Source organism: Macaca nemestrina, chromosome 13 (genome assembly GCF_043159975.1).
Source record: "Macaca nemestrina isolate mMacNem1 chromosome 13, mMacNem.hap1, whole genome shotgun sequence".
Classification (NCBI taxonomy): domain Eukaryota; kingdom Metazoa; phylum Chordata; class Mammalia; order Primates; family Cercopithecidae; genus Macaca; species Macaca nemestrina.
The window spans coordinates 12,971,692-12,995,258 of NC_092137.1; the positions used below are offsets into that span (position 1 = coordinate 12,971,692).

The 23,567-nt window shown below is 40.0% G+C and overlaps 1 long non-coding RNA gene across 1 annotated transcript; it reads left to right on the forward strand.

Moving 5' to 3' along the window:
- The first annotated feature begins 10,102 nt into the window (after positions 1–10,102).
- Positions 10,103–19,862, forward strand: LOC105486465 (uncharacterized). The gene is made up of 3 exons (XR_011612217.1): positions 10,103–10,548; positions 17,612–17,740; positions 19,535–19,862. It is a non-coding gene; the product is annotated as an uncharacterized lncRNA (long non-coding RNA).
- The last annotated feature ends 3,705 nt before the right edge of the window (positions 19,863–23,567 follow it).

Sequence of the window (23,567 nt, forward strand, 5' to 3'; positions counted from 1 at the left end):
GGAGAGGATGTGGAGAAATAGGAACACTTTTCCACTGTTGGTGGGACTGTAAACTAGTTCAACCATTGTGGAAGACAGTGTGGCGATTCCTCAAGGATCTAGAACTAGATGTACCATATGACCCAGCCATCCCATTACTGGGTATATACCCAAAGGACTATAAATCATCCTGCTATAAAGACGCATGCACACATATGTTTATTGTGGCACTATTCACAATAGCAATGACTTGGAACCAACCCAAATGTCCATCAAGGACAGATTGGATTAAGAAAATGTGGCACATATACACCATGGAATACTATGCAGCCATAAAAAAGGATGAGTTCATGTCCTTTGCAGGGACATGGATGCAGCTGTAAACCATCATTCTCAGCAAACTATCGCAAGAACAGAAAACCAAACACTGCATGTTCTCACTCATAGGTGGGAACTGAACAATGAGAACACTTGGACACAGGAAGAGGAACATCACACACCGAGGCCTGTTGTGGGCTGGGGAGAGGGATAGCATTAGGAGATATACCTAATGTAAATGACAAGTTAATGGGTGCAGCACACCAACATGGCACAGGTATACATATGTAACAAACCTGCACGTTGTGTACATGTACCCTAGAACATAAAGTATAATAATAATAATAATAATAATAAACCTTTGCTAATGCCATCTTCTCTTCTATTTTCACATATTTCATCACATTTTTCTGCTTTTTTGTATCTAATAACTTTATTGTTAAATCTTTAAAAATTGCTGTATTTTTTGTTTTCCATTCAAGAGTGTTAAAGTTTGTCTGGTAAGATCATTTAGTAACATGTAGATCAAATGGATCCTGTTGAAACTTGGTTAGACTATTTTTTTCATCAGGTGGGTCAAGAGACTCTTTACTATGGGACAAGTTTAGCCAAGTAATAAATTATAAACCTTTTGTAGTTTTTAGCAAATATCTTGGGTGTTGAAATGGTTGCTCCACTCTGGCTATCTGAGTTCCTGTCTTTCAGAGATTTTCACTGGGTTTGTTGTTTTCATCAAGAAGTTGAACTGGAAACATACATTTGAGAATCCTTCTAACCTGGGTTTATAATCATGTAAACCAGCTTTAAGTGTTTTTTACTGTATCCCATTTGTGAAAACTGTTAGTATAAACATCTATTTTCTAATCATTAAAATGGGAATGATACTAACAATAGCTGAATTGTTTTTAGCATTTACAATGTGTCAGTTTCTATTCTAAGTGCTTTACAAATATTCACTCATTCAATATTTACAGTGATTTTATGAGTGTGTTAGTTTCTGGGGGTTACTATAAAATTAGCACAAATTGGGTGGCTTATAAACAGGAGTGTTTATTCTCTCTTCATTCTGGAGGCCAGAAGACCAAAATCAAGGTGTCAACAGGGGCATGTTCCTTCAGGAGGCACTCGCGAAGAGCTCATCTCTTGCCTCTTCTAACTTTTGCTAGCTGTCAACATTCTTTGACACATGACCCTATGACCACCTCACTCTAATCTCTGCCTCTGTGATCACAATGCCTCCTCCTCTCTGTGTTCTCTTCTTGTCTGTCTCAAATCTCTCTCAGCAGTTCTCTTATAAAGAAACTTCAGGATCTGGGTGAACCAGGATTTTATCTCAAGATTCTTAATTACATTAGCAAAGATCATTTTTCCAAATAATGTAACATTCATAGGTTCCAGGAATTTGATATGGACATATATTTTTTGGGGGGAGTGTGGGGGCACCATTCAACCTGCCACAGTGAGTAAACCTCTAGCGTTATTAGCCCTTCTTTTCCAAGATCATACAGCCAGGATTCCAACCAGGCAACCTGGCTTCAGAGTCCATGCACTTAAACTCTTCATGATGTTGGCTATGTTATAGACTCATTGCAAGGGTTAAAGTTAATTCTATAAAGCACCAAACATTGTGCCTGACATATACTGGAGCCAAAAAACTTGTAACTCTTACTGTTATGAATACATCTTTTATTGGTCAAAGTTAGGATGACTATTTGATTACGGTGTGATATTCAATTTGCATGGTGGAATTCCAAACCAGATTCAGACTGATCAGTAAGCCAAAGTCCTTGCTTACTTCAGTGAATCCTCCAGTCAACACAACTTCCAATTAAAGATTTATTTCTCACTATTAAATTCAGACTCTTGTGCTGAGAGAACAGAAATTTAAAGCCAGAGAGAGAGGATAGCCTCCAGGATGGCATGAAAAGAATTCTAACTTAGGGCTTCCTTGCTTACATTTTGGAGACCCAGATGAGCTGGCACATTAAATATTTAATATGACATGATGTTAGTTTATACTAATTAGGAGTTGCAGGGTCAAATAGCAAGGAGTGAGTTACTAGCTCTCCTCTAGACCAATGTGAGTTAAAATAGTTATGCCTTTAGCGTCCTTATTTCACAGGGTTTAGAAACCTTGGGGGAAAGAACATTTAAAGTAAACATTTATAGCTATTATCTTTGCAGCTCTACACTGAGCATTCTCAAGCTATGCTACACACACACACACACACACACACACACACACACACACACCCTAAAGGATAGGCTGTTCTGTATCTGGCTGCTTTTGGAAAATGTTTCCCTTTGGCTATGTCAGTGCTCTGTGAGGTATTGCTCACTGTAGATATGCATTAGCTATTTATTTTTTGGTATTCAATTTGTTGGAATGTGGAGGGACTTGAAAACTTTAGAAACTCTATCTATTCGTGCAATTTGTGTCTATTATTTTCCAAATTGTGGTACTTGCTACCTTAGTACCACAAACATCTGTAGGCTACGGACCAGCAGCTCCCCTTTCAATGGGGTTAGTTCCCATCATATATCACTGAGACCAGCACTCTTACATATGTCATTGTTGGCAGCACTGCTGGCTATTGTACCTTTCACAGTGCTCTGTAATTGTTGGTGCCTCTTTCCTGATACCAAACTCAACTGCAGTGCTGAGGACTGGATACCATCCCAACTATTTGCTACTTGTGTCAGTTTTACCTGTTACTTAAGACTCTCCAATCTTTATCCATAACTTAGCAATACTACTAACAATATTGGCTCTGTCTAATAGAGCTGTTGGAAGGGTTATGAGAAAATAATTTACTTTATAAATTGTAAAGCTCTGTGTAGTGAATTATTATGTTATTTCCTTGAGAAAAACATTGACTTAATGAAATTCCTTTGTTCTGACAAGTCTTCCTTGCAAACAAACAAAGAAACAAAAAATAGAAACAATAAAAACCAGAAAACAAAAAATCAGTATACTCCAAAAAAATAGTAAACGCTACTAAAATAATCTAACCACCCAACAAAACTGCATGAAGGAATATCTGTCTTCCTGGTCTTTCTATCCTTATGTTTATAATTCCTTTAACAGATGAGCACACTTTACACTTTACTTTATAATTATTTACCTTTCCTAGGGATTCTTACCTTATTAAACTGCCAATTCTCTAGAAAAGGTGGCTTTTGGCCTACATTCAGACTGAAATATAAGAATAGCCTTTGATGGCAATGGAGAGGACAAAGTTTGTTGGTTTAACTCAGGGATTGACAAAATAATCCATGCGCTAAAAGTGTTTTCATATATTTTTAAATAGTTGAAAAAAATCTAAGGAATAATAACATTTTGTGATACCTGAATATTATATGAAATTTGAATTTCAGTGCCCATAAATGAAGGTCTATTGTAACACACCCACACACTTTCATTTACCATTGTCTATGGCTGCTTTCAGGCCACAGGGCAAAGTTAGCAGTTGTGAGAGATACTCTATGTCCTTCAAAGCTGAAAATATTTTTTACTTTATGGTCCTTCATAGACAACATTTGGGCAAACTCATTTCTTTTCTCCCTTCAGCCCACATATTGATCATTTATTTAGCTCTAAGCTGGTAATAGTGAGTTGAGTAAGACATGGATGCTGTCCTCAAGAAACTCATATCCATTAGCAGGAAAAGATAAAAAACCAGAACCTTTAAAAGATTCCACCCAGGCTGTGAAGAGGTAGAGTAAGACAGGAGTTTGTGTGGCCACACTCCCAGCTCAAGTAAATCGAGGTCGACCCAGTGGCCACTGTGGCAGCCTGTCTACCTGCCTGTGCACCTATACCTTCCTCTGCCCTGCTTTTTCCCAGCACACCTTCCTGCAGACACTAGGTTTGGCTCCATTATTGAGGTCAGTGACTCCTAGAGCTATCTTTTGTTCACCAGAGACAAGGCGTAAAAGAAACATCTGGGGAAGGCCACCCCACTTTCTTACAGATGGGAGCTCCCTCCTTCTGAATTTGGAGGCGACTTCCTGGAGCCGCCTCCTATCCATGGAGTTCTTGCAGAAGCTGGTTTGAAAGTGGCTGTTGGAGATACCACAACAGGCGGCCCTGTGCCGGAAGTGCTCCTCGTGTGCACCTGTATTTGTGGTCCTGGAGGAGGCCACCTCGGGAGTATCTTCTGCCTCTTCCTCAGAAGCTTTTCTATCAGTCTGTCCCATGAGGTTTCCATCCTCGGTCCTTGTGCCCCAGGGGAGTCAACTGTCAGCTGCTTCCCTGCTACCCTACGTGAAGATGCCATGGAACTTAGACACAGGGCTGGGATTGGGATAAGGCAGGTGAGACTTTTGTCTCAGACACAATATGGGAGGCACCAAAAACTCAATAATCCACATAAGTAAGATTTGAATGCAAAATTTAAAAAATCAAAATCAATGCAAATATCCATAATGAATAGAAGGTGGGATCAATAACAGTGCTGGGCAAAGCTATGTTTGAGTTTGAGGCAAAAGTTGAGATGCAGAAAAAGGAAGAGTTAAGTTCCAGCTGAAAGCTTTCTTCTTTAAATAATTAATTCTGGGGAAATCCACAGATGGAGAAGTCATTCTTGAAGCTGTGACCGTGTGGAGTTTTGAAAAGAGCACTCAAATTTGAATGAGATAACAGGGTTCATAGTTTTGGCCCTGTCATGCCTTACCGTGTGACTTTAGAAGTCACAACAATTCCCAGGGCCTCAGTTTCCCCATTGCAAATGAAAGAGGATGGGTGAAATGATTTAGATTTACTCTAGCTATGGGATGTTTTCTGTGCACATCTTTCTGTAATGTACCAAATGCAGGTCCTCCTCCTGGATCCAGCCAAGGTGTGATGATGGATATTGCACAACCTTCTCCAAAACAGTGCTCTTATTTGTGGGGTCTGGAAACTGCCTGGAAGTCGTTTCAGTGACTTTGATATGAGCTCACCACTTCCAGACAAACAGTTTCTGTAAGCATGTAGTCTTCATTGACTGTGAGGTGCTGATAGAGGGATTGGCCATTGAGCAGCTGAAAAGTTGACCCAAGTTTCCCAATAGGGATCATCACTCCACCAAAATATTAAAGGCATTCTGTACAAAATACTTGCAACATCCTGTTACAGTCTGAAATCCATGCCCTACACCCAGCTGGCAAGTCTTAGCCCATTGAAAGAAGTGGGTTTAAAGACAGATTTTGGATTTTATGACTGGTGTACGTTGAAACAGGATACAGTAGCCTTCAATGAGCTTTCTAGGGGCTTACTCTGAAGTTTTAATCACAGATAAAAATACTCAATGGGGCAAATACAGACAAATTATACCTGTTTTTTTTTTTTAACCTAAGAACATTGAATTTACAATATGAAAATTATGTTTTCAGATCTACCTTCCTCTTCTGAATTCAAGTTTCTCAAGAGTAAAAAAAAATGAATTTAACTAATTTCTTTAATCTAGTTGCTTATCACAATGCCTCGTATGAAATTATATATATATATTTTATATATATATATAAAATCTGAGATGCATTTAAACTCATGTAATCACAGAGGAAGGATCTTGGAAGCCAAATGGTTTATGCAACATCTATATTATAAACCGGGAACCAGAAGCTGAGTTTTCATAGCAATTTAGTGGAAGAAATGAAGCTTGAGAACAACGTATTTTGCTTTTTACTTCTAAGTCCTGATGTGAGTAAACAGACAATAAAAATTACCTGGCCCAAGATGGAAAATTTCCTTCATCTGGAGACTCAACTGAAGATGGGTACACCTTTTAAAATATTCAAAAATATATAGGCTGGGAATACTTTGCTTTTAAATTGAATATGCATGATCTTCTAGAAAAACAAATAAACCCACATGTTTAGACAGACAAAAAAGCAAGGGAGCCAGTGCACTCCTATGCATCAGTGCGACCTTAGGCAAGTGATCAAAAGTCCCTGGGCCTGCTACTTATTCAACAAAATGGGAAGCATCATCCTCAGATATTTATCATTCTGAGACTGCACATTTATAAAATTTAGTATGAAGTGGCTCTAAGGGTCAGCAAGTAATATGGTTCATTTTGAAATATGAATCCTTAGGAGGGAGAAAACGAGCAATGTGTCAAAATGCTTAATGCTTTCTCATTCTAAAGGCTTCTGACCTCTTGAAACTGTCTTCCAGGCCCAACAGGAGGAGGGAGTGAGAGGCCATAGGAGTTTGAAGCTGCTGCATTAGCCGCGCAGTGTTGGGGGTGGGTGGAGCGGGCAGCATACTTTTCTGCCTTTCTCTTATCATCTTCCAATCTCTCCATTCTAGTTTAGGCAATTCATAATTTTAGTTTTATCTTATCTTTCCTCTCCTTTTGGGTAGTGGATAGCTTCAACTTTGGAATAGTAAATGATAAACTTTGCTTTCAGATCTTGCTTCCAAACTCAGATCTGTCACTTCCTGTGTAACCCTGGGAAGATCATCTACGTTATTTGAACCTTGGTTTTGTTATTCATAAACTGGAGAAATTCTGTACTTTAGTATAATGATTTAATTTTGCATTAAAGTGTCTAACCCATAGTGGATAATTAACGAATACTAACTTACTGTTAAAAGCACTCCTCCTTCCTATTAAAAGAGTTTTCAGTTTAGGATTATTACTCGGGTTTGGGTTTGTTTGCTTGAAAATGGCTTTTTGTCTCTCCCATTCTTAAGTATATACATTTATTTAACTCAGCCCTTATTTTTCTTGACTTTCAGCCTGTATAATTATTGGTTAATTTCAAATGAATTACTTTGCTGGATACATCCTTGAATTAGAGGTATGCAGAAGATTTGGCTGATGCCAACTCTTTTTCTACCTGTTGCTGATAATTAGGGGTCTATTAGAGATGCTTGCTTGGAAGGCAGCATTGCGTGGGTGGGTTTTATCTTGTATGTAATAGAAAAATAGTTGTAAAAAAATCAAATGGTGAATTTACAATATGTAGGAAACAGTAGCAACTATGATTAATCTTTGAAAAAGTATTAGAAAAGCTTTGAAATAGCTGCAGGGAAGAGGAAACTACAAAAAGTAGCACCGCGGCTTTGTAAAAGAACCAATTAGCACACCTGGAAATCAAAACTCTCGGAAGGATAATTTTAAAATTGAACACAGATTTGATATAGTGAGAAGTGAATTTAAAGATAGATCAGAAGTTTTCCAGAATGAAGCATATAAAGATAAAAAATGCAAAATGCAAAGGAGAGAAAAGAAATATAGAGATGGTTTAAGGTTTGTTCAGAATTCCAGAAAAAGAGAATAGAAGGAAGAGGCACTATTTGAAGAAAAACTGAGCATTTTCCCAAAGCAAGAGGAAACATGACCTGCAGATTTCAGAAGCCAGGAATATTTTACACAGTTAAACAAATAAAAAGATGCAACATAGTAAACAGAAAGCAAACATAAAGCTAGAAAAATATCTTGAATCAGTGAGATAAAAGGTTGTCCTGGAAGCATAAGAGAAAAAAAATTATGTCATTAGAGAGGACAATACCTTGTAAAAATATATTTTAAGAATAAAAATTGAGAAAATATACATTTTTAGAAAAAAAATATTGAAAAAGTTTACAACCAGGTTTTCAATAATAAAAATTCCCAAGGATTTTATTTATTTATTTATTTATTTATTTATTTATTTATTTATTTGAGATGGAGACTCTGTCACCCAGGCTGGAGTGCAGTGGTGCGATTTTGGCTCACTGTAACATCCGCCTCCTGGGTTCAAGCAATTCTCCTGCCTCAGCCTCCCAAGAAACTGGTATTACAGGTGCCTGCCACCATGCCCAGCTAATTTTAGTATTTTTAGTAGATACAGGGTTTCACCATGTTGGCCAGGCTGTTCTCAAACTTGTGACCTCAGGTGGTCCACTCACTTCGGCCTCCAAAAGTGCTGGGATTACAGGTGTGAGCCACCTCGCCTGGCCCCAAGGATGTATTTTAAACGACTTATTACTAAATGAAAGATTTGAGATGCAGGAAGGAAGGAAGGAAGGAAGATCAAAGAGAGTCTTGAATGACTGGGTAAAACTAAGGGAACAGGGATGCACAGAACACTAGTAATGTTAACACCAGGGAACATATCTGAGTCACGTGGATATGTAGCACCCAAGTATCTTAGGGCCAGGGCATATGTACGGATCTGCAGCAACCTCATTCTTGCTTTCTTGGAAGAATTTGACAGAGGGGCATAAGGCAGAGGGAGAAACTTAGAGCAGAAGTGAAAGTTTATTAAAAAGCTTTAGGCCTGGCACGGTGGCTCACGCCTGTAATCCCAGCACTTTGAGAGGCTGAGGCGGACAGATCACGAGGTCAGGAGATCGGGACTATCCTGGCTAACACGGTGAAACTCTGTCTCTACTAAAACTACAAAAAAATTAGCCAGGCGTGGTGGCAGTCGCCTGTAGTCCCAGCTACTCGGGAGACTGAGGCAGGAGAATGGCGTGAACCTGGGAGGTGGAGCTTGCAGTGAGCCGAGATCGTGCCACTGCACTCCAGCCTGGGCAACAGAGTAAGACTCCGTCTCAAAAAAAAAAAAAAAAAAAAAAAAAAAAGCTTTAGAGCAGGAAGGAAGGGCAGTAAAGTACACTTGGAAGAGGGGCCAAGTGGGCAACTTGAGAGATTCAAGCAGGGGTTGAGAGGTGACAGCATGATAGCAGCCCTCACTCTCGGGGCCTCCTCGGCATGGGTGTCCACTCTGGTGGCGCTGAAGGCTGGCCGAGGCCGGAGCCAGCTCTCTCTGTTTTCGGGGAGGTGTGGAGGGAGAGGCATGACTGGGAATTAGGGCTGCGTGGGCAATCGCGGGCCAGCCTGAGTTCCGGGTGGGCGTGGGCTCTGTGTTCCCACACTCAGAGCGGCCGCCGGCACCACCGCCCAGGGCAGTAAGGGGCTTAGCACCCACGCTGGCAGCTGCAGAGGATGCACAGGGTCCCACAGCAGTGCCGGCCTCACCCCGGCACTGCGCTGGAATTCTCGCTGGGCCTCAGCTGCCTCCCCTTGGGGGAGGGCTTGGAACCTGCAGTCCACCATGCCCAAGCCTCCCCACTCCATGCAAGGCCCAAGCCTCCCCGATAAGCGTGGCCCCCTGTGGTGCTGCACCCAGTCCCATCAACCACCCAAGGGCTGAGGAGTGTGGGTGCACTGCACAGGACTGGTGGGCAGCTCTGCCTCCAGCCCCAGTAAGGGATCCACTAGGTGAAGCCCGCTGGGCTCCTGAGTTTAGTGGGGACTTGGAGAACGTTTATGTCTAGCTAAGGGATTGTAAATACACCAATCAGCACCCTATTGTCTAGTGCAAGGTTTGTAAATACACCAATCAGTACTCTGTATCTAGCTAACCTAGTGCGGACTTGGAGAACTTTTCTGTCCAGAATTCTGTGTCTAGCTAAAGAATTGTAAATGCACCAATCAGCACTCTGTGTCTAGCACAGGGTTTGTAAATACACCAATCAGTACTCTGTGTCTAGCTTAAGGTTTGTAAATACACCAATCAGTACTCTGTATCAAACTAACCTAGTGGGGACTTGGAGAACTTTTCTGTCTGGCACTCTGTGTCTAGCTAAAGGATTGTAAATGCACCAGTCAGCACTCAGTGTCTAGCTCAGGGATTGTAAATGCACCAATCAGCACCCTGTCAAAATGGACCAATCAGCTCTCTGTGAAACGGACCAATCAGCTCTCTGTAAAACGGATCAATTAGCTCTCTGTAAAATGGACCAATCAGCTCTCTGTAAAATGGACCAATCAGCAGGACGTGTGCGGGGCCAGATAAGGGAACAAAAGCAGGCTGCCTGGGCAACTACTGGCAACCTGCTTTTGTTTTTTTCCACACGGTAGAAGCTTTGTTCTTTTGCTCTGTACGTTAAATGTTGTGGCTGCTTGCTGTTTGGATTCACGTTGCTTTTTGAGCTGTAACACCATGTGAAAGTCTGCACCTTCACTCTTGAAGCAGGTGAAACCAGGAACCCTCGGGAAGAATAAAGAATTCCAGATGTGCCGCCTTTTAAGAGCTGTAACGGTTACCTTGAAGGTTTGCAGTTTCACTTCTGAAGTTAGCCAGACCACAAACCCACCAGAAGAAAGATACTGGGAGCACATCAAATAACTGAAGGAACAAACACCAGACACACTGTTTAAGAACTGTTAACGTTCATTGGGAGGGTCCGTGGCTTCATTCTTGAAGTCAGCGAGACCAAGAACCCACCAATTCTGGACACATTTTGAGTTTTGACTTGGGGTTTTATAGGTTGGTATGTTTCTGGGGGGTTGCATCTCTTCTCCCCAATTCTCTGCTTGGGGGGAGGGCTGTCCGCATGCCCAGTGGCCTGCCAACACTTGGGACGGGCTGCATGCACGCAGAGTGGAAGGAAGCTGTGCACATGCTCACTTCTCGTGGTTCTTTCTCGTTTATATACCAGTTAAACTGGTATATAAACCGGTTTATATACCAGTCATGTTTATATACCAGTTAAACTCTGCCATTTTGCCTCTTACTGTGCATGCTTGAGCCCACTGGCTCAGCTCATCAGATTTCATCCGGAAGCTGCTGATAACCAGTTTCAGGAGACCACCTTTCCCTGGTGCTGACTGTGACCAATTATTTTAGAGAAGCAGCTTAACTGTCTGACCAATGCCTGATAGCTGCCTGACATCCCTGGTTTAGCTGGTGCGGGTGTCTGTCCTGCCCTGCTCATATCTACCTAACAACAGCATGTGTAGTTAGTTGTTTTTTAAAGTAGCATTAAAATACAAAATGTATAATCGTAAGTTCTCAGGGAAATAAATGTAAACAGTTTCAAGGAACTTGCATTATCTAGGAGATCAGTAGGTATTAATTAGCTCTAGATGAGGCTAAGTGGAGTTGGTATGCCTGCTGTAAGTTCAAAGGAAATTCCACTAAAAGAATGGAAACAGTGTAAAACTGTGTCTTAGCTTCCTTTTGCTACCAACTTTTCTAGGTTCACTCTTCCCTGATCTGCACCCTGCTTGGTGCCTTGAGAGAATGATCTTTGTGGACTGCATCAAGGGGCATCCTTGCCCTCTGGCTTCTGAGTGGCTCCAGCCAAAGGGGAGTGCCAGCAGGAGAGTAGAGGGAGGGAGGAGAATGAGAAGGTGGAGGCTGGACATGAGAGGCTGCATCCCTGTGTGGTTGGAATGGGCGGGCTGCTTCTCTGAGTGAAGGTTGCAGCTCCTGCCAGGCAGCCCTCTCTACTCAGCCTTTTCTGTCTTTGGGTTCTCTTCTTTTCTCTCATCCCTTCAGGCTGAGGAGTTGAAACTGGGCCCCCATCTTCCCAGTTTTTTGTTTCTCTTAATTCTGTCCACTGCTTTTTAAATAACCCCTCTATTGAAGTCACATCACATTAAGCCATTTTGAGTTATGGCAACTGTTAATTGCTCAGAAATACAAACTTTATAGTAGAGGAAAAATACATTAATAAGAAAGACCAAAAAATAGGCAAGAAGCAAAAAGAAAGAAAAACAAAGGCCAAGTTTGAATAAAGATAAATTTTTAAATTTTGAAACTTAAGAAAAAATTTTAAATTACAATATAATAAATTTAAATCCATGTAAATGAACACTCTAGTTAAAAGAAAAAGATTATCACAATATATTGGCTTTAAAATGTTTCATAGAGATGAACAAAAGGTGTAGAGAAAAGTTGCATGTGAAAGAACAGGGAACACGTTCTATTTAGTGATGAAAAGAAAGCTGGTGTATCTATATGGTAGACATAGAACCTTTTGATCTATAGACAGACCAAAAGATTTTAAGGCAGTAGGAAGCTTTACCAATTGTAATAAATGTTAATGACAAAATAGGGTGAGTGCAGTGGCTCATCGTGCCGGTAATCCTAGCACTTTGGGAGGCTGAGGCGGGCCTATCACCTGAGGTCAGGAGTTTGAGACCAGCCTGACCAATATGGTGAAATCCCGTCTCTGCTAAAAATACAAAAATTAGCCGGGTGTGGTGGCAAGTCCATATAGTCCCAGGTACTTGGGAGGACGAGGCAGGAGAGTCGCTTGAACCTGGGATGCGGAGATTGCAGTGAGCCAAAATCGCAGCATGGCACTCCAGCTTGGGCGACAGAGCCAGACTCCGTCTCAAAAATAATAATAATAGTGACAAAATATTAAAAGTTAGAAACCTATGTTTAATTCATATTACTAAATATTACTAAATTGTCACTTTAAAATATATAAAACAATATACACATAACTTCATGTAAAATAGATAAATCAATGTCAATAGATAATCAGCATATGACTGGAAATTTTAACACTTCCTTTGTGGTAACTGATAGAAAAAGCATGGAAAAATCAGTAACGATATAACATTTTATATAATATTTGATTAATATGAAAGAGTTATTGTCATAATTTGGTAATGCACAAATTCCAAACACCATATTTAATAATTATTATTAAACGTTCTTTTAAAGCACACATATTCATACTAGGCAATAAAATAAGCCTCAGCAAATTTCAGTATTAAATCATGCAAAGTATGTTCTCTTTTCAAAAAAAATTTGGAAATTGAGATTTAGATAACACTGAGTCAAAGGAAGATTATAAGGCATGTTCAAGAATATTTTTAATTAAGCAAAAATAGAACACAACATAAAAATAAGAAAATGTGAGAATGTAGCTAAATCTGTACTTAAAGGGAAATTTATCTCCTTAAATATGTATATTGGAAAAGAAGAAGTGCTAAAACTCAGTGAGTTAAACATCAATATTAAGAATTTAGAAAATAACAAATGTTGGTGAGGATGTGGAGAAATTGGAATCTCTATATACCGCTGGTATGAATGTAAAATGGTACAGTCACGTTGGAAAACAGTTTTACAGTTCCCTAAATGGTTAAACATAGTTATGTGATCTAGCAATTCCATTGCTAAGTATTTTCCCAAGAAAAATAAAACATATGCCCATAGCAAGACTTATACATGAGCGTTCACAGGAACTCTATTTGTCCTAGCAAAAAATTGGAAATAAAACAAATGCCCATCAATGGGTGAATGGATAAATAAAATATGGGTATTGATACAATGGAATTGTATTTAGAAATGAAAAGAAATAAATTAATGACACATGCTACAACATGAATAAACCTTGAAAACCTTTTTGTCAAGGGAAAGAAGCCAGTCACAAAGGACCACATATTGTATGATTTCATTTATGTGAAATATACAGATTAGGTAAATCTACAAAGACAGAAAGCAGATTAGTAGTTGCCTAGGGGTGTGGGGAGGGGGAATGGGAGGTGACAGCATATGGTGCAGTATTTCTCTGAGAGTAATTAAAATGTTCTAAAATTACTGTGCTGATAGATGCACAACTCTGTGAATATACTACCAGCCATTGCATTGAACATTTCAAATGGATAAATTATATGTTGTATAAATTTTATCTCAAGAAAGCTGTTAAAAGAAATAATTTAAAGAACAACAAAATAAATCTAAAGATAGTAGAAGGGAGGAATAATAAATAAACATGCAGAAATTAAGGCAATTGAAAGCAAGTATACCCTAGTAATCCTTCTTAACCTGAGCTCCACAAGGCAATGAAGCCTGAATGTCCTATGGCAAAGGTCAGCAAACTTTTTTTTTTTTAATACATATATAGTTGGCTGGGCGTGGTGTCTCATGCCTGTAATCCCAGCACTTTGGGAGGCTGAGGCGGGTGGATCACGAGGTCAGGAGATCGAGACCATCCTGGCTAACATGGTGAAACCCCGTCTCTACTAAAAATACAAAAAAAAATCAGCTGGGCGTGGTGGCGGGTGCCTGTAGTCCCAGCTACTCGGGAGGCTGAGGCAGGAGAATGGCGTGAACCCGGGAGGCGGAGCTTGCAGTGAGCTGAGATGCACCACTGCACTCCAGCCTGGGCAATAGAGCGAGACTCCTTCTCAAAAAAAATAGATAGATAGATAGATAGATAGATAGATAGATAGATAGATAGATAGATAGATAAAGTTCTGGGATATATGGGCAGATTATGCAGGTTTGTTACATAGGTGTATACACATGCCTTGGTGATTTCCTGCACCCATCAACCCGTCATCTACATTAGGTATTTCTCCTAATGCTATCCCTCCCCTAGCCCCTCATCACCTGACAGGCCACTGTGTGTGATGTTCCCCTCCCTGGGTCCATGTGTTCTCATTGTTCAACTCCCACTTATGAGTGAGAACGTGCAGTGTTTGCTTTTGTGTTCCTGTGTTAGTTTGCTGAGAATGGTGGTTTCCGGTGCCATCCATGTCTGTGCAAAGGACATGAACTCATCCTTTTTTTATAGCTGCATAGTATTCCGTGGGTATATGTGTCACATTTTCTTTATCCAGTCTATCACTGATGGGCATTTGGGTTGTTTCCAAGTCTTTGCTATTGTGAACAGTGCCACAATAAACATACATGTGCATGTGTCTTTATACTAGAATGATTTATAATCCTTTGGGTATATACCCAGTAATGGGATTGCTGAGTCAAATGGTATTTCTGGTTCTAGATCCTTGAGGAATCGCCACACTGTCTTCCACAATGGTTGAACTAATTTACACTTCCATCAACAGTGTTAAAGTGTTCCTATTTCTCCACATCCTCTCCAGCATCTGTTGTTTCCTGACTTTTTAATCATCGCCATTCTAACTGGTGTGAGATGGTATTTCATTGTGGTTTTGAATTGCATTTCTCTGATGACCAGTGATGATGAGCTTTTATTTCATGTTTGTTGGCTGCATAAATATCTTCTTTTGAGAAATGTCTATTCATATCCTTCACCCACTTTTTGATGGGTTTTTTTTTTTCTTGTAAATTTGTTTAAGTTCCTTGTAGATTCTGGATATTAGCCCTTTGTCAGATGGATAGATGGCAAAATTTTTCTCCCTTTCTGTAGGTTGCCTGTTCACTCTGATGATGGTTTCTTTTGCTGTGCAGAAGCTCTTTAGTTTAATTAGATCCCATTTGTCAATTTTGGCTTTTGTTGCCATTGCTTTTGGTGTTTTAGTCATCAAGTCTTTGCCCATGCCTATGTCCTGAATGGTATTGCCTAGGTTTTCTTCTGGGGAAAACCTAAGCAAACTTTTATTGTAAAGGGCCAGACAGTAAGTATTTTAGGCTTTCAGGCTGTAAGGCCTTTGGTCTCTGTTACAACTATGCAACTCTGCCCTTGCAGTGTGAAAATGCCATGGAAACCATATAAGCAGTGAGTAAATAAATGAGCATGGCTGTGTTTCAGTAAATCTTTATTTTTCCCTAATTTTTAAGCTGCTGTATTTGAAACCATGTGTTAGCCAAACAAAATACAACCCAGGCCCCTGTTTCCAGCCTCTGACTTTTGCTGGATTTTATATTAGGAAACCTTGCATTTGAGTGTGGAATCTTATATTTCCAATAAAGCTTTATTTACAAAACAGATGATGAGCCAGATGTCCAAGGCAGGGGCCTTAGTGTGCTGACCTCTGTCCTAAGGCACCTGCTGTATATGATGAGTTAACTTTTTTTCCCTGTATGTCTAGGGTGTTACAAGCTCTGTACCATCATTCGGGGAACTGAGAAAAGGGCCACTCACATCATGTTCTGTAGGAGTTAATTCTCTCATGGATCTCAAATTGAGAAAGGTTGTGCCAATAACCTTTGTTATTTGAAAACAAAACTAAACAAAAATATTAAACTTTAAAATCTTCTCAGAGGTTGATTAAGAAAAAAAAAAGTACAAATTACCAAAGTCGTAAATAAAAAGGGAGAGGCACTACAGAGCCTGTAGACACTTAAAAGTGAATAAGATGATATTCCAAACAACTTTATGCCAATGTATTTAAATATTTCTTTTTAATATTGATGTGTATGTGGAGTGAGGGACTTGCCAAAAGTGTGCATGAAAAATAGAAAATCTAAATAGGTTTATATCATTTAACAAATTAAATTAATGGTTAAAAAATACCCTCCAAAGAAAAGTTGAAGCTCAATTGGCTTCACATTCAAGTAACATGGAAATCAAATGTAAACTTCCAGGGAACAGAAAAAGAGGAATCACTCCTTAGTTAATTTTATCAGGAAAGCATAACCATAATATACAACCTAATGAGAACATTAGAAGAAAGTAAATTTACTGTAAACCTCACTCATGAATTCAGACAAAAAATTGTTAACAAATCAGCAAGCTGAATTTGACATCAAATAAATTTAAAAAGATGCGAATTATTATCACATTGGGTTTAACAGAGGAATACATGGTTTTGAAAGGTAGCAAGTCAATAATCTAATTTCCTATATTAATAAATAATGAAGATCCATATAATCTTCTTGAGGCAGTAAAATGTATTAGATAAAATTTAATATTTATTCAAGACTTATAAAAAAAAAATCTTCTCGCTGGGTGCAGTGGCTCATGCCTGTAATCCCAGCACTTTGGGAGGCCGAGGCAGGTGGATCATGAGGTCAGGAGATTGAGACCATCCTGGCTAACACGGCAAAACTCCATCTCTACTAAATATACAAAAAATTAGCTGGGCAAGGTGGCAGCGCCTGTAGTCCCAGCTACTCGGGAGGCTGAGGTGTGAGAATGGTGTGAACCCTGGAGGCGGAGCTTGCAGTGAGCCGAGATCATGCCACTGCACTCCAGCCTGGGCAACAGAGCAAGACTCCAGCTCAAAAAAATAAAAATAAATAAATAAATAAATCTTCTAACAAATTAGGTGTAGAAGAGAAGTTCCTGAGCATGATGAAGAATATCACCACATTACAACAATGCTCGTAGTGGCGGTGTGCTTTTGTTTTTGTTTTTTGTTTTTTTATAACCGCCCCAAACAAGACACAGTCCAGACAGATTGTGGTAGATGCTTAAAATAAAATTCTATACAGTAATGAAAACGATTATCTTACAACTCTACAAAATAAAATGTGTGAAAATTACCAAATAAATGCTGAATAAACCAAGCAGTTTACAAAAGCATACATATAATATAATTCCATTTATATGAGAGATAAAACCGGGGGAACTACAAAGCCGTACCATTTAGCCATGTCCACATAAGTGGTAAATTTCTAAAGAGACACAAGCAAAGGGTCTCCGTAAACTAGGAACATGGTTATGTCCTGAAGGAGGACGGGAAGAGACCCACGGCAAGTAAAGTGTTTTGGCAATGTTTGTTTCTTGGCTTGGGTGCTGGTTACACTGTCTTTGTTAGGTTCTTTATTTAGTCTTTATGTGCTTTTTCTGTATAAATTACGTTTAACATAATACAGTTACAAACCAGACTGAAGGAACACCTAATGCAGAGAGCTAAAATGGTTATTTTGTAACCACGAGGAAGCAAATGACCTGAAAGCTGACGTCAAGAACCCGTGGATGGCAGAGTGGAGGGAGAAGTCATGTGTTCTTCTATAATACCATTAAGATGCTGGAACGATCCTTAGACTGCTACTTTTGGATTTCTTGGTAAGTGAAGAGGTATTTTTACATAAAAAGAAAGGCCCTTAGGTCAGAGTCACTCTTAGATGACTTTTCTGTTACTCATAAAGTCTTAATTGTTACTGTTCGTGTGCTCTTCAGTTACATCCTGATTTTCAATGAACATCCCTGGAAGGTTGTGAAAAGCCTCACCATGAACTCTTGGCTAATATGGCCCAGGCTCAGGTACTCCCAATTAAGAGGAAACAGACTCTTGAGGAGGTGAAGTTCAAAAATCCAAACACCTTAGTTAAGTTCAGAGCCAGAGAGCACTTTGCACATACCTCGACTGCAGTTGTAGTACGATTGTCTCCCCAGTCCTGTAATCCTATGCTGTAAGTCAGGGTTCCTGTTTACTCATGTATTCATTATCTGACACCTATTTATTGAATGCATAGTAAGTTCTAGATATTGTTCCAGATATGCCTGATAAAAAATTGTAAACTCTACAGTTGTTCCTATCCACTGTGAATGATACATTTGTAAAAGTACAATATGTATATGCAATTACAAATAAGATCAGCGTCAAGACAAATGGCCCTATAAAGATGTAACATTTTAATGACGCTCACTGATTTCCCTCTGAACGTTTTAGCTTCATTGTTCGTAGATATTATCATTATTCTCATTGGTCAGATAAAGCAAACCAAAACCTATTGAAGCCAAACATTTTGCAGGAGGTTAAAACAGCTAGAATCTGTAGAAGCTGGAGATGAAACACACAGCAGTGAGCTTTGAGAATGCCTAGTTACTAAACCTAACCACACTAAGGCAATTAGGGACTTAGGTAATTCCCTCCTCCTCCCCTCCCCTCCCCTCCCCTCCCCTCTCTTCCCCTCCCCTCCCCTGCCCTTCCTTCCCTTCCCTTCCCCTCCCTCCCCTACCTTCCCTTCCCTTTCCTTCTTCCCTCCTTCCTTTCCTTTCCCCTTCCTTCCTTCCTTCCTCCTCACCTTCCTTGCATTTAGCATATGTATAGATATATACCAACTGAATGAGTGAATTTTACCCTCAGATTAAGTTAAAATCATTCCCTTAGGAATGGAAATTATTTGTAGACTAGTGTTAAACATTTAAGACTCGTGGCTTAAAGCTGTGTTTCACACTTCTCCAAGGATACACTCATCAATGGACAAATTCATGATAGAGTATGTTAGTTCTAAAAAGAACATTTAGATTATGAGTTATTTTTACTATCATACTTATGACTACATTTCAAGGCACCCACTCCAGTGCTAACCTCAGTTGTAATTTACGTCTTTGCCATTCACAATGTGGCTGGACAAGCCAACATTAAAGTGCACATTTGGAAGCACAAAGCTGATTAGAGAGGTACAGTACATGAAAGCCCATGATATATTTAAGTCTCTTGCCCTGTAAGAAGGTACAGTAGATGAAACTATTTTTATAGAGTATCACTAAACCAAATCACATCATTTTATAGTTTCTCAGTTTCCTCATTCGGGTTCCAAAAGAAATTAAGCCCCAGTGTCCTAGGCATTAATTCAGGGGTTTAAATCAATTGGAGGGCTTGGTTCCATACTTCTCAGTGCCCAGTTTCTGATTTGGGAAGTTTGTGGTGGAACCCAAGCATCTGCATTTTCATCAAGTTCCAGGTGATGTCATGCTGCTGGGTACTAGGCTATACTTTGAGAACTATCACTATAAGGCACACATTGCATGGGAAGAATTAACTTCTATGCATTTGGTAGTAAATGTATGTGTAATACTTGGGAGAACTGGGAAAATAGTCACTCAAGTCATTTTCTGTGTGTTGTGGTTCAGGTGAGATACGCTGATTCTGAAAGGTTTCTTAACTAGTCGAGGACTCCCTTCTGTTCTCCAGACTTAGATATCCAACTATCTATCCAGTGTGGCAATTTGGGTTAACAAAAGACATCTCAAAAACAATATATGCAAATGTTCCAGTACATCTCATATATATTTTGTTCATTTACTCAGGCCCTAAACCTTGAAGTTAAACTTAATTTTGTTCTTTCTCTCAACTCCATGTTAAATCGATGAGCACATCCTGTCAAATACACCTGAATCTGCCTAATTCTCTTAATTGGTCTCTCTGCTTTGACCCAGTAGTCTGTTATATTCTGCTATCCAAAATCCTCCATGGCTTTCTTGCCATCTGACTTGGAAGAAAATGCCATGTCTTCACTGTGACTCACAGGGGCTTCTCTCCTGGTTTGTCCCTCTCCAGCCTGCTGACGCGCTTTCTGTTCCTTGAACACTCCACTATGCTCCTGCCTTGGGAGCCTGTGTACTTCCTGGAATGCACTTCCCCTGCCTCTCATTCTAGCTCCCTCCCTCTGCATATCTCCTTAGCTTACTCCCTCACAGCCTTCGCATCACTATGCCAATAACGTTTCCTGACCTGACTACAGAAAACACCAAAGTCCTTGCACGTCTTTGCCTTACCCCTAACGCCACTTAATTTATTTTCTTATTTTTATAAAGATAGAGTCTTACTATGTTGCCCAGGCTGATCTGGAACTCCTGGCCTCAAGAGACCGTCCTGCCTTGGTCTCCCAAAGTGCTGGGATTACAGGCATGAGCCACCATACAGCATTCTTTTTCAAAATCTGCTTTATTGTTTCTGCATATACCATCACCTGCCATACTGTATTTTTATTTTCTTATTATTTGTCTCCTGTCACTAAAATAAACTTTTCCTAGGAGCAGATTTTTTTTTTTCCTTTTAACAGCCTTATCTTTAACACCCAAAACTATTCTGGGCATGTAGTAGGTTCTCAATTAATATTTTTAGTAGATGAATTTTAAAGATTGAAATACCAAAATTCGTTGAAGAGAAGGCACTAGCTCAAGGACATCACTGGAGTCAGGGTTGGGGGACAGGGGCAGAGGCCACCTTCTTAAAAGCCCAAGATGGCGGTTCTTTCTCTTAAGCCCACACCAGGTTTGGGGCTCCTCTGCCTTCAAGAAAGAAGTGTGACCTCTGCTTGAACTGAGAGGACTTGAGCTTAAAATAACTGTGAGTCACGGCCTTCCCTGAACCTTCTTCCTTCCTGCAAGACCCGAGGTTGTTCCCATAGCCGTTCCCTGGAGGACATTAGCAATGTGGCATATATTTGAGGGTCTCTGGGAAGACAAGAGCCTGCATTCCTAAGAATGTGAGAGGAGCCCAACCCCAGGGCCTATCCCATGTGACTGGAGGAAGTGGCCTGGCTGATATTTCAAGAAGGAATGGGTCATGGGAGTCATGTCACTGCTTGGGTTTGTCTTCTGCTGACATTGGGACATTGCTGGCAAGAAGCAGGACTTGTATGATTCACACTGTCAGCCGAAGGTCTGAGTCCTGCCAAAACATCATCTCCCATCCTAGTGTTGTTTGTCACCTCCAGTCATTTATGCATTCCTTCTTTAATGATTTATTTCACATTTGTTTCACCCTCTCTATCTCTGAAATGCTACGCCATATAAGTGCTCCTAACAAACTGTGAGCAATATTGACATAACACCTGACTTCAAAGGCTTTTAAAAGATGGGAACAGTCCCACTGATAGGTGACATTTGGAATTTTCACTGTAATGTAGAATACAAGGGAAGCAGAAACTGAGGGAAGGACAAGAGGTCCCAGAGACTCCAATCTGACTCTCACACCTCTTGCTTCACAGTTGAGGAAACTGAAGCTCAGGGATTGTTCCTTTTTGTGTCCCTGAAGGGTGAGCTGATGATCAGCCCACAGTGCCTCTGCACCCTGATGTAAGGATGTATTGTTTGCATAGTTCAACTCAAGAAATAGTGTTTTCTTCGCAGTTCTCAAATTCAATAATGCCTAATTTACAATAATTACCTGCTACAAACCATCAATGAATGTGAGTATATACAGCAGACAAAAGTTGATGTTTGCAATTTCATAACAGGTATATTTATAGATATCTGTTATAAACAGTGCTATTTATAGACCCTCAGAAAGGCCTAACAATCAAGGCTTGGGGGGAGGGGGTGGACAGTTCTGCTGAATTTCCTGGAGGCCCCCAGCATCTCAGGATACAGACTATTTCTTCTTCCAAGGCAATGTCCTGTCCATACATTCTCATCTGCACAGAGATGGAGAGGCTCAGTACAGAAAGTCCATTTCATCAGTGGGTGAGAGGAGTCCTCCAGTATACACTCATGTTCTCGCTTTCCTCTTTTCCCTACAAAGCCTACACTGTGTGTCTTTTCTTAAAGAAGGCAATGTGTGAATAAGGAAATCTCAGCCTTCAAAAATGCCTAGGGCTTCTGTGACATACTTTGTTACAGAAGAGCAAAGTGTTTCTTTATTTCTTTCCTTTCTTCTCTGAGTTTCTTCAAATGAGAGGTGGGGTCTCACTCCTCTCTGTCTCTCTATTGCCAGGTAGAGCGGATAGTACAGAGCTATTGCTCAATGTCTTTGAACTGAACTGGCTCATTATTTACTTATATTGTGAACCCCTTGAAGATATTTAAGGGTTTATATCACTCATCTTCAAATCTCAACCATTTATGCTGTGGCCTGACATAGCTCTCTCTCAAACAATACTAACTGAGAAGTCCAGCCTAGGTGGGGGTGAGGAACCAAATAGTAGAATGCTACTTGTGCCAAAAATATGTGTGGTAGGTTGCAAAGGTTGGCCAAAAATTTCCTCCTCTTTGTATCCATGTCCTTTACAAGGTGAGTTTGCAGCAGCTCCCTTAAAGCAGTGACACAATTTTCTATCCCTTGGGGCTGGTCTGCTCTTATGACTTTCTCTAGACAATAGAATGCAGCAACGTGATACTGTGATCTTTATGAGACTTTTAGGCATGCGAAGTTAGAGAGTGTCATGCAAGCTGTTATGGCATTTATTAACATTACAGCAATGGATTGGCCACTAAGATGGGAAATAGGGCCTAACTGATGTGTTAAGTTAGTAGATTAGGAGGGTCACCTGGGAGTTTGTGTTGCCAAGAATTCTAATGCCACATCAGTGATGTTGACCATGGGTGTATGAGGGTATGGAGAAGGAATGGTCCATCAATGTCCTGTTTCTGATAGCACTGGATTAAGCCCTGGGGCAATATAGGCATGCAGTACATGGTTCTCATCATTAAGGATATAGAAACCCGTGTTAAAGAAGCCCTTATTTGCAGTAGAACAGGCAGTTGTATGCTAATTATAACTGCTCTCAGGAACTAGAATTCTCTGGTAGATACTTAATGAATACATGCCATGCAATCTTCATGTTATACTTAAAATTGTATTAAGTCATTTAAGCTGAGGTATCCTAACTGAGGAAATGTGTACCACTGGGGGAACTCAAACACCTTCCGAGGATGTGAGGGCAGGGAGAGATTTCAGCTTATCAATGTTTAGATCCATGACATCCATAGGTGCTCTTTCCTAAAACTGACCTGCCTAGGTGGCTACTTGGGGTCTACCTGTCTTCAGTCAAACGATAATATTTTGACTGCAATCAAAATATGCCCATTCTGAATCTTTGCATGGTGCATTGGTCCAAAGTGCAAAAAATATTCTAACAAAGGAATATTATAACATAAGTAGAACATACATTTCTCTGAAGGAAGCATCCTTCTGGAACAAAGCAAAGATAGCATCCATAAAAAATACCGGGCTTATTGAATCCAGGTAACAGACTCGCAGCAAGGCCTGACAACTTCCTCTCTCTTTTTCATCACTGTCAATCTGTGTCTCTTTTTTTCTCTTTTTGTTGGAATAAGAATTCAGAAGTATATTATGACAGGAATGGATATCAATATATTTATTTTTTTAATTAGGTCAAATTTCTTTTTCAATTGGCTTTATGGTGGGCATCTTCCATAT